Source organism: Sorex araneus, chromosome 7 (genome assembly GCF_027595985.1).
Source record: "Sorex araneus isolate mSorAra2 chromosome 7, mSorAra2.pri, whole genome shotgun sequence".
Taxonomy (NCBI): domain Eukaryota; kingdom Metazoa; phylum Chordata; class Mammalia; order Eulipotyphla; family Soricidae; genus Sorex; species Sorex araneus.
In genome coordinates, this window is record NC_073308.1 from 18,647,250 (window position 1) to 18,670,608 (window position 23,359).

A 23,359-nucleotide genomic window follows, 5' to 3' on the forward strand; every position below is an offset into this window, starting at 1 on the left:
TCAGGCCAGAGAGCATTAGCGCCCCACCCCCCTGCTGTGGGACTAGAGTTTTGTTCTATCTCCCCTCCCACCCCTCACTTTGGTTTTTACAATAGGATCAGGAAACAGGTAACTGCTCTTAGTCAAAGCTGCTTTCTGAAAGTGGTTCCCATCAGCTTCCCATCAAGGTTTCAAGTCATTGTTTTGCTACTTTGCTGCCCATTTATAACAACATATTTATTGTAACTCATGCCTTCTTTTCCCTAACTAGAGACTTCTTGGTCCACCCATTCCTGCCCCTCACAAGGGATGAGTCATGTTCTCCACTGGCCAAATCATCAAAAAGTTGTAATCAAAACCATGTTATTGCAGTGTGAGTTTTGGGGTTAGTTAACTTATTCTGCTTTCTATACCCCACCGCATGCATTTCTTACAGAAACCAGCTCCTCTCCACATATGTGGACTCATTCGCCATGGGTTCCACTTGACTCTAGTCCCCTTTCTTCCTTTACATCAGTTTTCTTTTACTCCTCTGGAAATAAAATATTCCCTTTCAATCCCCATACCACCAAAGTTTCTCTGTTTCCATTTTTCATAATCAGTTCTTATTTCTTCGAACTACTGGAATAACCTATTTTGTGACTCCTGGAAGGAAGTCTAAAATCATCCCTGATGTCACATAAATACACGCTTGCAGTTCCATTGAAACAAAGTTTTCATGTTTCAGGACTCTTTAGCAAGAGACAGTTTTCATGACATAGAATCAAGGGAAAAATGCAATTTATTGCATTTGTGCTAGAATACTTCAACTCCCAAAATGATTTCTTTAGAAATTCTCTCATAAGGTGATCCTTAGATTGTGTGAAAAAAATTGTTTTGGAGTTCTTCAAATGAGAGTTCTACCTGTACCTTATCTACATTTTTCTATTTTTTATTCCTTAATGAAGACTTGTCAGGGTGGAGTTCCTGGAAAAACTGTGAGTTCCCAGACCTGGGGACTGTTGACTTGTGCCATTCTGGAAAGAAGAATGTGTTTAGTGGAAAAATGAGCATATTGCTGCTAGAAAAAATTATGGCAAATTTAGCATCTTAAAACATTACAGATGTCACATCTCATATTCCTGCAGGTCCAACATTTGAATGCCCCTGATCAGGTTCTCTGCTGAAGTCTCACAAGGTCTGAGCCATGATGCCACCCCACATCTCTTTTATAAGGAGCGTGATGGAATAATTTGCTTCCAAGCTTGCTGGCAGAATTCAGTTCTACAGGATTGTAAGACCAAGGGCTTAATTTCCTTGTCAAAATGATATGTAAGTAATGATTCCATATGCAATCATATAAGTGATTGTGGGAGTCATAAAAATCTTAAAACTTTGTTTTAAAATAAACTTCTTAGGTAGGAGATATAATAAAGCATGTAAAGCACCAACCTTGTTTGAGGTTGACTCTGGTTTATCCCTGAGCACTGCCAGGAATGATCCCTGAGCACATGGCCAGGAGTGAGCCATGAGCACAACTGAGGGTGGCCAAAACCCCCAAATAAAATTAATTTACTTATTATTGATTATCAGTGCTCAATTTGTCCACCTACCCTATATACCTATATACCCAAGGTTGTATAAAAATTTCTCAGGGGAAAAGTGGTGGCAAGTGGACAAAGTTTAGAAAGCTCTTTTGATAGAGAACCACCACTTCTTTTCATTTCATCCCTTCCTTCCTTCCTTCTTTAAAATCAGTCACAATGGTCAGTGTCCTTCAAACTTTGAACTCTGGCTTTCCCTCTGTCCCTTTCTCTTACTTCTTCAGTGATGAGAGTCTCTGAGCTCAGGGTGAGAAAGCATTCTAAGCAGGGCCTGGTTCTCTATGGAATCTGAACAACCCAGGACAGTTTTCAAGATTTTTGGTTCATAACCCAAATTTCATTGCCATGGTCTCGTTGGGCTTTCTGTCATTTAAGAGAGAGTACCCACAGGTTCTGAGGACTTTGAGTGGACATTCTGGAAAGGGAAGACTTGTGCTGTGTTACAGATGCCCTTATCCTGTGTCATAGACAGCCTTGCTGGCGGGAAGGCCAGAGCAGATAGTCTCGACTTACTATCTTAAGTCTTTACTGATTTAAGCCTTGCAGGAATTTTGAAAGCTTCAGAATTTTTCCCAAACCATAAAATTTAAGCCATGGTTTCTATTTATTTGATCACTTATTTATTATTGGGTTCTTGGGCTTTGGGCCTGCAAAGCTCAGGGGTTAGCCCCTGGCTTTGTGGGATCACTCCTGGTGGTGCTCAGGGCACCCTATGGGGTACATTGGATTGAAGTGGTGTTGGCCACATGCAAGGTGAGTGCTGTAAACCCCAGTACTAGCCTTTCATTCCTTCATTGCATCATTTTTCTGGACAGCTGAAAGATACTTCAGGCTCTTCAGTTTTCCAAACACCTTGAAGCATGTGGCCCTCCCCTGCCCCCAATGGAGAGGCTCAGCAACAATGGGATTAACTGGGACCTTAATGCAGGCCAGGAACCCAAACAGAATTATTAACATCCTGGTTTTCACAGAAGGTTTGCAAATCATTTTCACTTTTCCAGACCTTGTACAGTTAAAGGGTGAGGGGTGTGTTAAAGGTCTCCTTGGGGATTATACAAATAGCTTCACTCCAACAACTCCTCTTCATCTAAGATCAGAAAGAGTTGCCCTCCTTGGGGGAGAGGAGTCCCAGCATATCAAGCTTGCTATCATCTGACCTGTATTTCCTCTTAGACTTGGTGGTTTTCATTTGTTTGTTTGCAGGCGACACAACTTGGCTAATTTCCTTCTGCTGACTACAAAATTGCCTCTTTCTCATGGAAAAACACAGTCAGGCTTGGTTGACAGCACAATCTTCGGCTGCTCGGGGGCCCACCATCTTCCATTTGTCTTTCTGTTTACGGGGGTGCTGTGATAAGAAGTGAGGCTGACAAACTCCAGCTCATTTCTGCAAATGAGGATGCTGAACAGGAAATGGTTTTCTGAGGCTTTCATGTAAAGAACGTTCTCAGAAAGTTATACGAGGCTGTCTTTTTTCTTTTTTAAGTCCTATAGGTTTTATTGATTTTGTTCATGTTGGAATGAGCTATAGCAAAGGGTATCTGAAGGTGCGAACAAGATTACTCAAGATAAAAAAAAAATGAGGGTTTGGAGAGACTGGGGGGCCCAACCTCTCTCTTCTGGATTCTTACCTAAGCTCCACCTATTACCAGCAGTTGGAGGGAAACTGTGACATTCTTTCAAACCCAGCCAGGACTGCCAAGGCCACCCGATTGGGCTCTATCTCTCCAGTCTCCTTTGTTCCCAGTAATTTAACATTTCTTTCCCCCTTTTTTCCTTTAGGGGAGTGGCGCAGACACACTTGGTAGTGCTCAAAATCTACTTTTATTCGGTGTTCAGCAGTTGTTCTTAGGGGGATCCAGGGGACCAAGGGGACCAGGTTTGAGTTGCATGCAAAGCTAGGGCCCAGCCTATTTGAGCTAGCTCTCCAACCCACTTGGGCAGTTCTGAGAGAGCAGAGGTGGGGAGGAGGTTAGAATGAAATTAAGCAACTCCACACTTGCCCAACTGCAAAACTTATGGAGACATTAAAATACTCTTTTCCTAGTTAAAAAGTGTTTCTCTAATGCATCCTCAAAGTGGCTTCCACGATGGCTTTCCAATCTCTTCTTAGCTCAGTCACTAGCCAGTGCTGAGGTTAACCATCCGAAATATTGTCCCTGGGTAAGAGGAATGCCTTTCAAGGTTTTCTTTTGGTTTCTACAGAGATTTGGGAAGCAGAGTTTGAACCCACATTAGCTGAACAAAGGAAAAAGCCAGACAAACAATAATGGTTCTTTCTCATGTCCTAAACAGTCATTCCCATGAGGAATAATGTGCACCCACTGTGTCAAGAACAGAATTTCAGGGCAACAGGACATGATGACAAGGAGTTTTAACCCCGGCCCCTTCTGATGACTTGGAGGTGTTCGCAGAATTCTGAATCTTTCTGTTTTGCTAGTGAGGAAGGCCCAAGTCAGTGGATCAAGCAGGTTCCAAGGAAAATTCCATTATGAAATTCAGCCAGGTGGCTCAGCATGAGGCCAGCAATCCACATATGTGCACCTGGAGTCAGGTGCTGGTTCAAATGTCCAAGGCCTGCACAGAGGTATTCTCTTGAGTGCAGAGTATGTGTGCTTTGGACTCAGACCGGCTTTGGTTTGAATTTTGGTTAACCTCACCACTCACTCAGCTCAATTACAAAATTTCTGAGTCTCAGTCTCATCACATAGAGAGTGAGGTGAACATATTGCTCACAGGCTAGTTTTAACAGAGTTGGTATTTCTGATTCACAGATTCTAGGGCTCCTTACCGACATAGGGCACTCTGGTACTCCAGAACAATGGCACAGAAGAAACGATGGAATAAAAATCTCTTGTCTGTCTGCTGTCTTCTTTTTCCCCCTTCTTCTTTGTAAGAAAACTGAGATCCAGAGTCAGAGTGGGAGGTGACTTGATTCTAAGTGATGTAACAAATAACACAAGAGCAGAGGTGTTAATAGCCTATAGTATGACTGGAGGGTCTGCAGAGGCCCTGGGTTGCAAATGTGGATATTTATGCAGAGAGAGTCACCCTCTCCTCCCCACACAGTGGTGGGAAAGCCTCAAAGGGTATTAAGAACAAGTAGACATGGTATATGTCTGAACCCAAGCAGGGTTATAGAACCTGATGAGGTTGCAGTGTGGGGCCAGAGGAGGAGGAAGGAGAGGTGGTTTCTTTTAGATGTGATGGAAGTGGGTGGACACAAAGCCCCAGAGAGAGGTAGATATGGTTCTAGGTGAAATATACTGATGACTATCTGGCCAATCTTGGGGGTAGGAAGAAGAAGAGTTAGAGAGTAGGGTGTTAAATTAGTATGTTCTCTGGGGCTGGAGCAATAGCACAGCGGGTAGGGCATTTGCCTTGCACGTGGCCGACCCGGGTTCTAATCCCAGCATCCCATATGGTCCCCTGAGCACCGCCAGGGGTAATTCCTGAGTGAAGAGCCAGGAGTAACCCCTGTGCATTGCCGGGTGTGACCCAAAAACCAGAAAAAAAAATTAGTATGTTCTCTCCTGTCTCTTGATAGTTTGTTCATGGTTCATGTTAGACCCATTGTGCCTGGTGAATCTGTCACTCCCATCTTTTACTGGGCACTAGGCATTTGGCTCATTTGCTGCTTTGCCTGTGGTTATGTATCTTTTTAGGTATTCTTAAAATTTCCGTGTTTTGTAAATTCCCTGCTTTTACATTAAAAGTTAATGAGGTTTGGGAGATGAACTTTCACAGAACTCAAGTGCTCTTGGTCATCCATGTGGTGGACTCATGTTCTGAGTGTTTGTTGATGGTTTCCCTTCCCCCACAAATAATTATTATGTTGATATCCTAAACTTCAACGAGATGGTCTCAGGGTGTGGGACCTTCAGGAGGTAGTTAATTCATAAGGTAAGTGCCCTCAAGATCAGTGTTTTTGTAAAAGAGGTTTCTGGAGATGCCCATGGCCCTTTTACATTGAGTTGGGTCTCAAGGAGAAGTTGGAACCCAGCTGTGGAGGGTCCATGAGTTGAATTTTCACTTCATGAAAATAATAAAATTTCATTGTTTATAAGCTGGCTGAACTATGTTATTTTTGGTCGAGCAGCTTCAATAGACAAACAGACTGTCCCTATACAACTTTCTATCCTTTCCCCAGAGACCAGCAGACTGAGTCCCTCCATATATCTGGACCTGTCACTCATTGAACATGTATAGGACTAGAGCTCTGTTGCCTCATCTGCCACCAATGATGGAAGATTCCATTCACTTCACTTTGTACATAAGTAAACAAAGCAGTGAGAGGCAATAGTGCTCATCCAGATACATAAGACAGAGATCAGGATCCCATTTTTATGGTTCCCAAACACAAGGTCCATCTGATTTTTTCCTTGCCATCCCTCATGACCCCTGACAGTTTCCACAGTTACTGAGATGGGAGCTTGTTACAAGGGTAAACCCCTGATGATGGAATTGCAAAAATTTTTAGGACAGGGCAAGGTGCCTCCTAGTCTCATGCTGATTATCTCATTACCCCGGAAAAGCATCATTAACTAGTGCACACAGAGTTGATGTCTAGCACATCCCTGTGGTTTGGGAATGGATACACATAGATGTTTCCAAAAACGTTCAGATCACTCCATGTGACACCAAACTATGGTTTCATATATGAGTGGAATCTACTTGCTACGTGAGAATAACAGATTTTTGTCACTGATTGTTAATTTCCTTAATGAGTGAGTGTCCTATGTGTATCAGGCACAGATGGTTCACAGATGCAGAGGGGACAGAGAGAAGGAGCATACTAGGAAGAGCTATTAATTTTCCTGGCAGTGTCTGATTCTGCAGCAATGTGGTCCACGAGAAAGTGCCTACCATGTAATCCTAGGCAGGACCTATCTCATGGGTTCTACCACACACTCTTGACTATCAGTGTGAGTGACAGAATTAATCAAGCCATTAGGGTGTCAGGCTCACACATCTGTGAAATGAGCTAATGACAGGCACTAGGTCTCTGGCTACTGTGAACATAAAATGGGATCATATTTACAGAGGCTGGTATGTGCACTACAGAGGGAAAGTGGTTCCCCAAATCCACCTCTCTGTCTACATTTTGAGCAAAACTGGACTCATCAGAACTTATGTAGGAAATGCATGGGCCCAAACACAGGGTGATTTGTATAATTTTCGTAAACATCACACAAAGATACATGGCAGGATGGGAGGTTGAGAATCAGAATGGAATGTATCCAAGGATGACAAGACAAGTGTGAGTTGGAGAACAAAATAAGAAAAAAATGTGACAAATTTTTACTGTTTATTTTGGAAAGTTACTGGGGCTAAATGTCACCACTATAATTAGAATTTTATTTTGGATCATAGAGAGCTGTGCATGTATTCAAAGGATAGAATTTTTCCCTAGAAATGTTGGGAAAAGATGCACAAATAAATTTTCTTCTCTGATAATCAAAGCGAGAATGGTAAGCTTGGATGACACTCTGCATATTCAGGAATAAGGCATGAAGATTTTTCTTCCAGACTCAGCTACCAATCCGATCATAGGATTCTTTGGGGTTAATAATTTACGTGAAAAAAAAAAGAGGAAAGGCATAGCCCCAAACAGCTTGCCATGCCCATTCCCCACACTGATTGCCATAAGGCTGATATAGCAACTGGATTAAAGTGTAACTTGAACCGAGAGTTTTTGTGCAAATCAGATGAAAGCTACCACTTAAGGTTTTCAATGGCACCAACTGGATTAGATCTGCCCTAGAGACAGGCATCTTTTGACAATCCCTGGGAACTGTGTCTGCTTACTGGAAGGCAAAATCGGTGCATGCAAAGTCAATTAAAAAAGCTAAATGCCTCAAAGACTGGCTTGACACGATTCGCGCTCGGCATTTCCCAAACAACCCTGGCTTTATTTATCATGGTTTTATACAGAAGAGCCATGGCCTGGATAGTGATTTGAGACTGAAGACTTAAAACCAAGGAATAAAAACAACCAAATGAGGGCCTGGTTGCAGAAGATCAGAGAAGTTCTATGTCTGCTCGAGACATTTTTATGAATAATTTGATTTAATATGTGGCTTTAAAAATGAGGTTCTTTGAGAGGCTGTGTATGATGTAAAAGATCTAGGGTTGCTAAAGCCTGTTCCATTCCTTTATTTGTTGAGGTGGGATTTCAGGAGGTCTGCGGATCCCAGTGGAAATTCTCCACCACCTGACCAGAGCTCCAATGCAAAGGCCTGGGGATATGGTTCTGTGCAGGCTTTGTGATGCCAGGAACTATCTAGGATGTCCCCATGGACTTCTCAGGGACTTCTAGGCCATTCCCATCAATGCTCAATGGACCATGTAATGCTGGGGAGTGAACCTGCATCCAGTACCTATTAGACATGCACGCTGAGCACTGAACCATCACCTGACCCCAACATGTGTCATTTCTTACAAGCTGCTTCACCTAGGCATAACTAGCTTGTAAGTACATCTTTCCTGTCTGTGGAAACATCTGGGGCTAGTGGAGGTGGGAGGCTTTTCTCTAAGATTGTTCTAGAGTATCATCCTAGAGATTCAGTAACTTGCTCTTCCAGACTCAATCCTTATACCATGTATTTCCCAGTTTCAGAGTGGGTCAAACTTATAGATCAAACTTAATCACCATAATCTTGGAAGCAAATTCCTTTTAGAGATATGATTGGCATTTTTTAGGCCACACCCGGTGATGCTCAGGGATTACTCCTATTCTGCACTCAAGAGTCACTCCTGATAGTACTCAGGGGACCATAAGGGTTGCCACAGGGATCAAACTCAGCTTGGTCACATGCAAAGCAAGCACCTTATCTGCTATATTAAGGCTCCAGTTCTGCTGATATAACCAATTTTGTAATGGCAAGATGAAGGTCTACAGCGAGAAAATTGTTTATAGGAGACTCTTATAACAGCTAGGTGTCTACACTACTAGCTCTTTTGCATAAATATACTGGCTATAAAAAATTGTCTGCACAAGACTAGGACAATACAAGGGACTAAATAATTTTGTTTTCACAAGTTGATATTTTAGTGAGCATATTCAATGTATTTTGTTAATTTAGAATATTCTACATCACATAAAGTTGCACAGAAATCTGAAACATATTGCAAAATATGCTTTCTATAAGTCCAACTTTCTTTTTTTAAAAAATGGAATACAGTTACAGACTTACAAATTTTCATGATTATATTTCAGTCATACGATGATCAAGCACCCATCCCTCCACCAGTGTCCATTCTTCACCACCAATATTCCCAGTATCCCTCCCACCACCCCTACCCCTTCCCTGTGTAAACACAAAAAAGGGGCACAGGGCAGCGGCACTCTATCTCTATCCCACTGCCTGCGTTCGGTAGTCTCAAGCCGCTTCTCCCACTCCGGGGAGGGGAGGTTAATGGTGATGATGAGGCAGGTGAAGGAAGGAACAAGAGCCAGGCTGGTTGGTCTCAGTTGCAGTTTATTCCATTCCCATCTCCATTCTCCTCTGATTCTCCTCCTGCTTCTTCCTCCCCCATGCTACTTCATTCTTCTTCTCACTCTGGACCTGGCTTCTCTGGATCTGGTTCTCTGGATCTGGCACCCCCAGTCCACTCTTACGGCCTAGTTAAATCCCCCCAGCTTGAGGGGTTTTGGCTTACACATAGGTGTGGTCACAATCAATAGGGGTAAAGTTCTTTTCCTCAGGGGATGCTGCTTCTAGGACAGATTCTTTTTCAGCAGGACCACCCATTCAAGGGCAGAGTCCCATGGTGTGTTTCTCTTCTCCTCATCCAACTAACATATAAGCATTCATAATATTATTCATTTTGTATAGACACAGTAATAGATACATTAAGCTTATAGAATTGCTCTCCTGGGGTCATCTCGACCTCAGACTACGGTGCCCAGGCCAGATTAGTCTTTCCTATCCCTAGCAGGGTCCTAGTCTCATCGTTGCTTTTGGATCATGACAGAATTTGTCCATGATCAAGCTCTTAGCTTATAGTTAAGAATCACAGCACCTTGGCCTGGCCCATATTGATGCCAGGGTAGCTCACAGCTTGCCCTGGGTCCCTCATTGGGACCCTGCTTTTGGGGTGCTAGGAACTAAGGGCAACTGAGGCTTGAGTCAAGAAAGCAGATGAATAATATTTGAATGAATAATATTTGAAGCCAATTAAATCCCAAATTACAAAAGCATGATATTTTCTTCCTTTGTCCATACAAAAAGGACATCGTTTTAAAGTAAACTATCCAAAAGGCATAAGGAGAGGAGAAAGGCAATATTAGCTTACAATATAAGTTCAGTGTCCTAGGAAGATCTGACCTTACAAATTAACAGGGTCTTATTGAGGAGAAAAGCTGATTAATTGGTTGGGGAAGGGAGCATAGAGAGGTGGTTATAGATAAACAAAGGAATGGGAGTGACTCGGGAGCACTGTGATGGGTGTGACCCAATTAACCTAAGCTCCTTATAGCAAGGGGGAAAGGACAACCCAGTGATATTCTACACTTCCCACCCCTGCCTGTGGTATGCACATTCCCTCTTACTGTCTCTCTCTCCTTTTGGGTGTTATGGTTTGCAATACATGTATTAAGAGGCCATCATGTTTAGTCCATAGTCTACTTTCAGCACATCTCTCTCATCCTGAGTGATCCCTCCAACCATCATTTACTTAGTGTTCCCTTCTCTATCCCAGCTGCCTTTTCCCCCAGCATGTGAGGCCAGATTCCAAGTCATGGTGCAATCCTCCTGGCCCTTATCTCTACTGTCCTTAGGTGTTAGTCTGCTATTATGTTACTTTACATTTCCCAAATAAGTGCAGTCATTTTATGTCAGTCCCTCTCTTTTGGACTCACTTCACTTAGCATGATACTCTCCACACCCATCCACTTATAAACAAATTTCATGATTTCATCTCTTCTAACAGCTGCATAGTATTTCATTGTGTAGATGTACCAAGTTTCTTTAACTGGTCATCTGTTCTTGGGCACTCAGGTTGTTTCCAGATTCTGGTCATTGTAAACTGTGCTGCAATTAACATACAAGTGTAGATGTCATTTCTACTGCATTTTTTTGCATCTCCAAGATATATTCTGAGAAGTGGTATTGCTGGATAATACAGAAGCTCAATTTTTAGTTTTTTGAGGAATGTCCATATTGTTTTCCAAAAAGTCTGGACCAGTAGGCATCCAAAAATGAATCCAACAACCAATAATAAATGAGAGTCCTCTTTTCTCCCTGAATCCATGCCAGCACTGGTTGTTCTTGTGCTTGTTCTTTTTGATGTGTGCCAGTTTGTGTTGTGTAAGATGATATCTCATTGTTGTTTTGATTTGCATCTCCCTGATGATTAGTGATGTAGAGCATTTTCTTCATATATCTTTTGGCCACTTTAATTTCTTTTCTTTCTTTCTTTCTTTCTTTCTTTCTTTCTTTCTTTCTTTCTTTCTTTCTTTCTTTCTTTCTTTCTTTCTTTGCTTTTTGGGTCACACCTGGCGATGCACAGGGGTTATTCCTGGCTCTGCACTCAGAAATTGCTCCTGGCGGTGCTCAGGGGACTATATGGGATGCTGGGAATCAAATCTGGGTCAGAAAATGCCCTACCTGCTGTGCTATCGCTCCTTCCCCCTTGACTTTCTTTTTTGAGGAAGTTTCTGTTCATTTCTTGTCCCCATTTTTTGATGGGGTTGGAGGTTTTTTCTTGTAAAGTTCTACTCATGTCTTCTCTATCCTAGATATTAAGGCCCTATCTGATGGATATTTGGTAAATAATTTTCCCATTCAGTGGGCTCTTTCTGTATTTGGTCACTGTTTCTTTTGAGGTGCAGAAGCTTCTTAGTTTAATGTAATCCCAGTTTTTAATTTTTGTTTCCACTTGCTTGGTAAGTGGTGTTTCATCCTGGAAAATGCCTTTAGCTTCAATATCATGGAGGGTTCTGCCTACATTTCCCTCCATGTATCTTATGGATTCAGGTCTGATATTGAGGTCTTTAAGCCATGTGTATCTGACTTTTGTGCTTGACATTAGACAGAGGTCTGGGTTCATTTTTTTTGCATGCAGTTGTCCAGTTTTCCCAGCACCACTTGTTGAAGAGGCTTTCCTTGCTCCACTTCACATTTTTTGCACCTTTATCAAAGATTAAGTGATCATATGAGATCACTTAATGAGAGGCTGTGTGAATATTCAACTCTGTTCCATTGATCTGCAGGTCTCTTTCTATTCCAATGCTATGCTGTTTTAATTACTATTGCTTTGTAGTACAGTTTGAAATTGGGGATGGTGCCACCCATCTTCTTTTTTCCAAGGATTGCTTTAGCTATTCGTGGGGGTTTATTGCTCCATATGAATTTCAGGAGTGCTTTGTCTATTTCTTTGAAGAATGTCATGGATATCTTTATATGGACTACATCGAATCTGTATAATTCTTTGGGGAATATTTCCATTTTGACAATGTTAATCCTCCCAATCCATGAGCAGGGGATGTGTCTCCGTTTCCTAGTGTCCTCTTTTATTTCTTGCAGTAGTGTTTTGTAGTTTAATTTGTATAGGTCCTTCACTCCTTTAGTTAAGCTGATTCCAAGGTACTTGATTATCTGAGGCACTATTGTGAACACGATTGTTTGCTTAATATCTCTTTCTTCTCTTTCATTATTTGTATATAGGAAAGCTAAGGACTTTTGAGTATTGATTTTGTAACCTGGAACTTTTCTATACAAATCTATTGTTTCTAGGAGCTTCTTGGTAGAGGCTTTAGAGTTCTCTAAGTTTAGTATCATGTTATCTGCAAATAGTGAGAGCTTGATTTCTTCCTTTCTTATCTAGATGCCCTTAATATCTTTTTCTTGCTTAAGTGCTATGGCAAGTACTTACAGTACTATATTGAATAGAAGTGACGAGAATGGGCAACCTTGTCTTGTTCCTGATGCTAGAGGGAAGGCTATTAGTTTTCCCCCATTGAGAATAATGCTTGTGGTGGGCTTGTGGTAGATGGCTCTGACTATATTGAGGAAAGTTCCTTTGACTCTCATATTGCTGAGAGTTATTATCATAAATAAGATATGGGATCTTGTCAAATGCCTTCTCTGCATCTATTGATATTATTGTATGATTTTTATCTTTCCTTTACATTGATATGTTGATTGACTTGTGAATATTAATCATCCTTGCATCCTCGGGATGATATAAGGCCAATTTTCAATTTAGTTTTCTTTTCCTCTTTTCTTCTTTGGCTCACCCCCATTGGTGCTTAGGGGCTACTCTTGGGTCTGTTCTTGGGAAGTCACTATTGGTGGGGCTAGAGGACCATGTCTTGACCAGGTCAAACCACACCTGCAGTGTGCAAAGCACCTCAGTCCACTGAACTCTTTATACACCAACTCTCAATTCTAAACTAAAAGAAAAACTATTCTTAGTTGAAACAACATCTGGAACACTCCAGGAATTATTCTGCATGATACTTCATGCTCAGCTGATGTTTTTTGTTGTTGTGCTCACTTTTGTCTTACGAGTTTGTGAGTCCTGTGGTCTTTCTCACCCTAGAACTAATATAAGGCTAGTGTGATGGTATTCTATTCAGTTCTCTTTCATCTGAATTTTACTTTATATAAAAATAAAGTAAATTGTTGTTATTTTTATTATAAAGAGCCTTGTCTTTATTGAGGCATTATTGCTTTAAAATATTCTTTACATTTCAGGAGTATCACATTGGAATTTGACTCAGATTATACTGTGATTATCACTTGATGCTCTTTCTCCACCATAGTATCTGCATCTATACAGATATTGTATAGATATCTGAATGTGTATCTATATGCTGGTTAGTTCTTTTCATGTGCTCAATGTGATTAGCAAATCTGAGGCAACAGAGCAATGTGACACTCTTCGTTCTGAAAGAATTTTAGGATTCCTCCTGCAGATTTAACTTCATATGCATGTGGTCATGTCTTAACCAATAGTTGGCAAGGGGGTGTGGTGGGCTGAACCTGACCCACTCAGAAGGAGGTCTTGACAACAGGGAAGGGGGAATTACTGGATCAGACTGAGAAACCAAGAGGAAAGGGACAAATGCATATTGTATAAATGACAATACACCATCTGCAACTCACTGCATAGCATTCAGGTCTGGCTAATTGAAATTCAATTTTCAGGCAGGTGTATGTGTTCTCTGAAAACCAGAAAGGGCTATAAGATTTGCTGAGGCTTCTGGGTTTCTTCTGTTTATTCTCTCACCTTGGAAGGAGCGTGAAAAATTTTAAGCTTTAGAACCCAACCCCAACTAAGGAAGAGTCTGAGGCCAAATAACATTATAAGCTCTCTTACCCAGCACAGATTTGCAGAGAGGTGGACTTAGTGTTGGACTTAATCTTAAGTCACTTACTCCCAATCACGCATCAAATCTGTCTTGTTCCAGTTACATATGTCTGCTGCTCTTGTGTCCTGGGGCCCACTGAAGCCTGTAGAATGAAAATAATGGCACAAGACACTGGACTCCTGGGAACCCTGAACTTGTTCAGGCTGAGTCAGTTCATGGCCTTTACTGTTCTGTGAGTCAGTAATTATTCTTTCACTTAGACACATTTGGGTTAATTTTATGTCACTTATAATAGAAAAAATACTAAATGTGACAAAAACAACTAACCCAACAAGGTTCCCAGGAAGCAAATAGGGAAGCTGAGACCCACAGTTTAATTTGCCTGTCCAGGGTAGGAGTTCATTTGAGAACTGGACACTCGGTGCAGACTTCTGGTCAAATGTCCTTTGCACGTGTATCTCCTATGCACATCAAATTGGCATCATTCTCAGAAGACTATGAAGTAGATACTATTCTCAAAGCCTCCATTTAATGCACAAGTAATTGGGACTTTCCAAGGAGATACCATTTACCTAAAGTTACAGACTCTAGGTAGAAGAGTCAGGATTCAGACCCAGCGAAGGTCCCTGGGAGAACTTACTACTGACTGCAACCATCTGCCCATCACTGTACCATCTGTTCTAAAATTTCTTTCATGCATAATATGCAAATAAATTTTCAAAGACATGAAGATGTTGTGTGTGTATGTGTAAATTAAGAAATAATTTTTTAAGAAGTATTTGACTATACTGGAAAGGGCAGTTTGTTGTTTCATACACACCCAGAAAGCCGGTGCCAGTGGGCAAGGGGAGGCTGCTGGGACCCTTGCCAGGGCCAGTGACCTGGAGGATGACTTTATGAGTGCTAACTTTGGCCGAGGAGAGAGGCGGACATAATGGGAGTGTTGGTGTGGCTCCAGCAGATGCATTTTTTGCCTTCATCAGCTCCATCTTCTAGCCTTCATGCCCACGTACATGGACCTCTCCCTACACATCAAAGTGAGGGCCAGCAAATTTGGGGTTCACAGTCATGTGGTTATCTGCAATCATCTTATCACCGTGCTCCTGTCATCACTTTCTTCACCAGCCCATTTATCATCTCCAGTTTCCCTGAAATTTACATCACAGCCTTTTGCCTTATTTACCAAGTGCTTCCCTATGAAATGCTTCAGGCAAACTTGCCTGGTGTGTCCAGTAGGGGAAATGTCCCTGGTTTAACATAGAGGCAAACATTCCCAAATACAAGACTTTCACTCACGCTCTGGCACAGCTCAGTGCTCCTCATGCTGGTGTCAGAAGTGCTGGCAACAGGGCTGCCCTGTGATGGGAATTTTTCTGCTGGCATCCTCAAAGTTCCTGAACTGTTGCTGCTTCCACTCCACATGATGATGGTTTGATGGTTCTAGGGGTGGGGTTCACTTTTGAGTCCCAAGGCCACAGAGGAAGAATGTCTCCAAGTGAGTGTCAAGAATGAAAACGATAACCTTTACACCATGAATGGAGTTTGGATTCTGCCTGGTTAACTCCCAAGTGAGACAGACATTTCTCAAGTCCAACTTTGCAGAGACACCTGCCATGACAGAAGAAGAAACCTTGCTGTTGTCATGGGACATAAATCTGAAGCTCCCTGAACATACTTCTGATCTTTCGATGCTGTTCTGTCCTGTTCATTCAAATGGCCCAAACACAACAGCTGAGTCATTATTCTGATTGCAGCTCATTCTCCATTTTGTTTTTAATTCAGACACAAATGTGCATGCAGATCTGGACACTGAATGCTCCCCAGAGCCTGCCAAAGGTTTGTTTTTAGAGAGTTCTAGAGGCCAAAATTGTTTCCAAAGGATCCTACAAAAGACCTTTTTACCACTTCTCCTTGGGTGACTAGAAGTGCATCTGCAGAAACTCAACCAGTCTTGAAGGCCTACGGGGAAGACAGGTGTGCAGTATTTTGCCCACATTCAAATAGTAGCACCAAGGCAAGAACGTCAGTTATAAGGGTGGAGTGGATAGGGGAAAGGGATGGAGAGATCTTTCTGATGGAGCTGGAACTTCAGTGTGTGGGTGCGTTATACAGAAGTGAAGCTATACCCTTAAACTTCAAAACTTTTGTCAGTATAAATTTATTTCAAAGGGGGTTTAAGAGCCTGAGAGACATTACAGGGGATCAGGTGCTTGCCTTGCATGAAACCAACCCTTGGTCAATTCATGGCACAACATCTGGTATTCTGAACAATTCCAGGAGTGATTCCTGAGTACAGAGCCAGCAGTAAGCCCTACCAATATTGCCCCTCCACCCCAAGCCCAACTCTCCCCAAGACACTTTTTAAAGAAAAACAGTTACTCTGGTACAAACCAGTTTATTGGAATTTTAAAAAATTCAGTCATAATTAATGACTCTAAGTCAACTTATCAACTCTTAATGGTTCATATATGGGAGGAAAAGGAAAGGTCTTGTATTGCCAATCCCAGGGTGTGTGTGTGCACATGTGTGTGTGTATGAAAGGTGCACAAGGCAAACCCAGTGAAAGCGGGCTCATGGAGAACTCCAGGAACCTTTCTCTCTTCTTGTGTTACCTCCAAAACATGCTGCAAGAGTGACCTCTAAATCTGAGAGTAGACTTACGAACTGTCTCAAAGGTTTAAGTCCAGAATTTTTACCTCATTTGCCACTCTGGGGCTCTGGGAAGGACAGGAACCTAGGACAACTTGCTTGGGAAAGCTGCCCATATCCTGGGCACCTGTGTATCCAAAGCCCTTAATGTAGACTGTCATGACATCTTCAATAGTCTATAGTTTGACTAAACAATAAGCTATCACCTCAGAGAAAGAAACCCAGTATGGTCTCTCTCTTAAATAAAGCTAGAGAAAGAGAAAACTTGCTCCCATTGATAATGCAAGATGTCTTTGCTCCCATTTCTTTGATATATTATAAAACCTCCCAATTACAAGAAAAACGGAATTTTTTCATGGAAAAAAGTATCTACATTTTAAGAAGCTAAGGTGACACTTAAATGCAGAACTACACTGTATAGCTTGCAGGGTCTAAAGTTCAGGGACTGGGACCAACATATATATTTATATAGCCTTTACCTAAATCTAGAGGCAGATTCATCATCTTGAAGTTCATCTCATGCCTCACTGCACTTAATTCCAATAGCCCCATAGATGATTACTCTTCTGCTAGCAATCACCATGAATGATTTTACCTGTACTTCATGTACTCGGTGAATCTCATATGTAATCTTCTGTGTCTTTCTCCATTGATATTTTAAATTTTTATTCCTGTTTCTTCCCTTTTACCGCTACTTAGTAATTCCTTGAATAAATGTAGTATGAGTTGTTTTATTCATTTCCTATTGATAAAATTTCAGATGCTTTTGTCTCATTGCTGCCACGAATAAAGCTTTATACACATTCATAACAGAAGTTTTAATATAAATATATATTTTCCTGGAGTAAAATTTCTCCATTTTGTAGACTATATTTATTATTAAACTTTATAAGAAAATGCCCAAAGTTTCACCAGAGGGTTCCACAGTTTTATCATTTTGCCAGAAATCATTAAAAATTCTCATTGCTTTAAAATATTTGGTGTTTTAGGTTTTTTTCTGCAATTTTGTTGGGTTATCGTCTAATTTGCCTTTCCTAATGATAAATGATACCCACCATTTTATCAAGTGTGTATTGGGTCTTTCTCTTTTTAAAGATTCTGCTCAAGCTGTTCCTTAATATCAAACAAGTTTACCCTTTTAGTAATTGTGTTGAAAACAATTTTTTTAATTCTGTGAATAAGTTACAACTTACTTATATGCACTGAAAATATTTTCTTTCACTGTGTGGCTAGATTTTCTATCTCAAAGTTATCTTCTAATAAACAGATATTTAGATCTTGATAAAATTCATCTTGTGCCTTACGGAGATCTTTGCCCAAGTGAAGTGTGAAAGGCAGTCTCCTATATTTTTTCACCCGATAACTTCCAGGCATCATTAAAGTCATCAACTTGCCCAACCCCACATCCAGACTAGAGCCTCTTCATTGACTGTGGTACCACCCAAATCTTCATGCACCAGTAGAATGCTAAGAGGTGAGTAACTGGGGTCCTACCATCAGAGAGTCATCACTTTGCAGCAGCCTGCCCAGCGGGAGGAGTTTCAAGGCTCCCATTTTGATGTTATTTTTGGAGGTGACTTAGTTTTTTGTAGCTCGACTTTCTCTAGGATCAGAGACATGTTTTTCAGTGAGGTCTGCCAAGCTAAACTTCTCTCTGGGTGAGAAAGCACGTGGTCTCCCACGTGCAAACCTGCACTTTGGTGTCTTGCTGTAACAGCATCTGTAAAACCACTTCCTCAAATATTGGTCTTTGCCTCCGTGGAAAAACAGCATCCTTAGCATAAAGGACACATGTGCAAAGCCCCCTTCCCAGCCCCCGCTGGAGGATTTGAAAATGGAAGTGACTTGTGTAACCTCCTTCCTTTTGGTTTTAAAATAACAGCTCATAGATGTGCATTTGTTTTTCATTCCTGGCCCTGTGACCTCTGCTTCTGTTTTACTTGATAAATTCCATCTAGCTTTCCACAGCAACCGTTTAATCCTTTTCTAGCATGTTAGGCAAAATAGTTTTCTGGTGGTTACCAGTTCTCTCTTGACTGGGGATTTCATATGGAGAAGAAAAGCACTGATCAGTCTTAGTTGTCCAATTGGAATTCTCAGTCAAAATTATTTTGTTGCTATTGGATATTAATTGTGACCCACAACTAGGTAATGTGTAAAATCTGATACATAACAGAGGCCCTGGACCTTTCCTAGCAAGTTGTCTTGTTTCATAGACAGCTCTTAGTTATAGCAAATTATAGCAAACAATAAGCTTGGCGCCAATCATTCTCCCAACAAGGGCATACATATTGTAGGCACATAGGCAAATGTGCGCAGCTAGTAGGAGAACTAACGTGGGTTCTATTACAAGCACATGTGTACATGCACACAGACACACAGACACATACACACAAACAGACAATTCTGGAATTTGTAAATAAATACACTTTTTGGTTTTTCTTTCTTGATTCTCACGTCTGACTGTAATTTCTGAGGAACGATGGCTTGAGCCCCTTTGTGCAGTTGTCAAACAGGTCTCATCTAGAGTTTCTCAAAAAGTAGGTGGATATTCTGTTTCTGTGATGAGACTTTAAGCAATGTGAGTAAGGCGTAGACACTTGGTCTCTCATGCAGAGCTGATCCAAGTTCTCTGCACACATTTCTTGCCTTCCATGTAGACTCAAGCAATCTAGCATGAGGAAATGAGAGGATGCACTGGCAGTCTGCAAAATCAATAGAAGTGATGTATTTGGTCACTGTGGATGACTGAACTAAAAAACAAGATTCCTGTAGGAAAGCATCTCTCCTATCATCTGTTTCATGAAATTTAAGTGGTGATATATTTGGAGTGGGCTGTTGAGGGCTTGGGGCTACATATAGCTGCTCTCAGGGCTTAGTTCTGACCTTGTGATGAGGGATCACTCCTAGCTGTGCTCAGGCATCATATGCTGGGGATTGAGTTTGGGTCAACCATGTGCAAATATGAACCCCTATACTCTATGGCCCAAGAAGCAGCATATTTTATCTCACTTTGATTTCAGTTACAAGCTCAAGGTCCTAGATACTAATGACAAAGCAACTCAAACTTTCTACTTACTAGTGGAAAGTATATACTAATATAGTACATGTATATACTATATTTTTTATAGTTATATTCACTGTTGTATAAACAGTTTATTATGAAATGGTTGGATTCAGCGCTTTAAATCTTTGAGTACATAATATTGATATTTGGGGAAAGTTAACTGCATGTTTTTTCTCATTTTTATTTTTTTCTCATTTTTAAGTGGCAATAACAAAAACAACTATTTCATGTTATTTAAATCTCAATACTATGTCAATTATTTAATACTACTAAAATATTCACATAGTATTGATATTTGGGGCAAGTTAACTTCTATGTTTCCTCATCTGTTAAGTGGCATTAATGGTAGCAACTCTCTCACATTCTCATTGAGATTTGTTATTTTGGTACCAGGATCATAGAATGAAAAGTTAATTAAAAATGAATTTCCATTCTGCAATCCTAGTAATTTTAAATAAATTTTCTTGATGTGACTATAATTAAATGAATGCTCTAAAACTCATCAATTGTTTTTATTTCTCTATGGAATATATATCTTTTTTAAATTGTAGGGTGAATTTATTTTGGATGAAATAATGTTTCCACAAAAAAAAGACAATATCACACTTTAAGACAATCCTTTACATATAGCAAGATCTAGAAGTCCTAGTTTTCTAACACTTGTTTCTAAGTTCTGTGCTTAGATACCAAGTACACAGTGACCAAATACATAGTTTTAAAAAGTTATCATGTACTTTATCTATTTAATGTGTCTATTGAAGACAGACTTAAAGTACATACATCTACCCATATTAATTGTACTTGTTAACCAAGTCCAAAATAGTCCAATATTTCTATGAGAAAACTCATTTTGAGCACATACTTAAGGGATCCCTTTAGGCTGAATAAATATTTTAAAAGCTTCAACTTTGTCTTAGAAATGGTTTTGGATGATTTGTTTCCATTTTCTAATTTAATCTTCATAATAACCATGTAAAATATAAATGGGATATTATTATCCTTATTTCATAGAGAAGAAAGTGGAAGCTTGGAGAGTTTCAATAACTTTCCCACAGTTACTCAAGTTATGGCAGAGCTAAGATTCAAATCAAAACCCCAACTTTTTTCCATTATACTTTGTGGTCTCTTTTTTTCCTGAATGAACATACACACACACACACACACACACACACACACACACAATGCTGGCAGCTGAACAAAGGACTCTTTTCTTGCTTCAGAATCCTAGACTTTTTAGGATCACCTCTGCTCAGTAATCTACTGTCTTCAGAACATTGTGTGTTAGCTTTGTGGACACATTCTCCCAGGTGACCACAGACGCATTAAGAATTGGTCCTATCTTATTCTTCCTTGTAAATATTATAGCATTTTTTTCCTGTCACACATAAGTTTTCTTTTGGGAGGTTTTTGGGTATCACACACCAATGCTTACTCCTGGCTCTGTGCCAGAATCACTCCTGGTGGGGCTTAGGACACTATTTCAGGTGTCAGGGATCAAATCTGAACAGGCTGTGTAAAAGCAAGTGCCTGGCCACTTTACTATTTCTCTGGATACACACACAGTGGTTTTATAGGGATTGCTTGTACTTCACTCTTAGAAGAGGCTTAATGTTTTTCGGATGGGTACCTGGAGGCCTGGGGCAGGTGTTGCTGGAAGTCTTTCTCATCTGTTCTTCACAGCACCCCACCTTCACTTTCTGAAAGATGATGGGGAAAGGTAAATATTGTCTTATCACCAGGGTACATGGTGTTAAGAAGCAGATTAGCTTTGGTTACCAAAGCTTTTTTGGAGAAAAGAACCTAAGTCTAAGGGCATTCTGCTGAACACCAGTTCCCAGTTGGTGATGAGCCACACATGTGGCAAACTCATCATGGTCTTTCCCATTACTTTGCTTCACTCCTGCCAGTGCTGTCACTTTTGAGTGTGTTTTAGTGAATAAAGATGAGAGCACGTAGATGTGGCTGTTGAGAAGTACACAGAACTCAAATAACAAGAAAGGATTGGAAGTTGGGGGGTGGAAGGAACAAAGATCTGAAGCTGCTTTGGCCAATGAAGAAATGAAATGTGTGCCTTGGACCATCTTCTTAGATCCCTTTTTTTGGCACCATCAAGAGGAATTGAGGGATGAGATGAAGCGCCAGAGCTAGTTCATGAGCATCAGCATAATAATTAGGACAAATTAAGAGGATACATTGGAGTTAGCCAGATAGGGGATAAGAAAGGAGTTCTGGTAGGTCTATCCTGGTGGCCAGGCCCTGGGGAGTTTTAATCCTCATAGAGTCCTAAAGAAGTCATGGTGGTCACAGGGAAGTGTAGTGGTTACCAACAGGATGAGCATTATTTAAAAAATGGGGACAGGAACTTAAGGGGTGGGGTCAAAGTCTCAGTGCTGAACAGGAGAATACAGGAAGTCAAAGAAAAGGTCAGCAGGCCTCATTGTGGCTGTCTCATGCACAAACGTTCATGTGTTGTATCTACACAATAATATACCCTAGGGTCCTAGTAGAAATAAGCTTAACCTGAATTAGTACAGATGCCCTTCTCCCTGAAGGAAATTAATTCACAGTTATAAGATGCAACAGTTTTCTGGGGACTAATTAACTCTGGCCACGTTTTTTTTTAGTCTGGAAGAAGAATCAGGTCAACAAAAAAGAATGAAGGCCAATATACTTGGCATCAGAGGTCACTGGACACTAAAGAAATCCCCTCCCTACATCAGATTCTCTTTTTCACATGTGCTTCAAATCTGGAATAGTCGTAGGTATATGTATGTACATATGAGTGCTGATCCATCTACAGATGTGTTTCTAAGTACAGATTCACCTCACTTTCCTCATAATTGAACTCTTACTTTACTGAGTAGATAAACGTGTTTCATAGGAGAATAATATAGATATATAAATTAAAAAATATATAATAAACCTTCATAAAATTGAATTTGTACTTGAAAGGAACAAAAACATTTAGAATATAAAGTAGGTGTATATTTATACTTGAGGAAATAAAGTTCAAGGGAAAAATGACTGGCTGGATGTAAGAATTCCACATAAGTAACAAGTCTTTCATATTTTACACACACACACACACACACACACACACACACACACACTGAGCTTTTCTTTAGGACAGTGTGCTGCTTTCTTCTAGCATCACATATAAGCGATGATTACTTAAATAAGATAATATTTGTCACATAAGAACCCTGCAGCTAGGTATAGAATAATGTAAAATATAAAAGTCCATGAGTCCAGACTAAATGATGGGATCAATAAACTGGAGACAACAGACAAACCTCTCATGCCAAAAGATTATAAAGAATTGTTGCCACTGCACATAGGAGTGAGCATGATGCCTTCCCAAGGTCTTTCTTTCAAAGAGGACTATGGAGGCAGACTGGAGGAGCCTTTGTTCTGGGAGTAACTAATCAAGGTGACTTCAGCCAGCAGATGAAGGTATAGCACAGGGACCAGTTGGACTTTTATAAAGATGAGTTGAAAATGACCCTTTTCCTTTGGTGGATCAGTTCCAATGTAATCCAAAATGAAACATGAGATAAATCCCAACTGAGGATTATTCTAAATTACACTTCCCTGGTTCTCTTCCACGCTGTCAGGCTCGTCCCAACAAGGAAGTCACAGAACCTTGGTGAGAGTCAAGAGACATAATAGGTTCTGGTTCTGTGGTCTCTTAAAGGAGACCTGTAATAGAATAAGACATCAGGAGAACATGATGGGGAAGTGGGTGAGTTTGAGTGACTAATG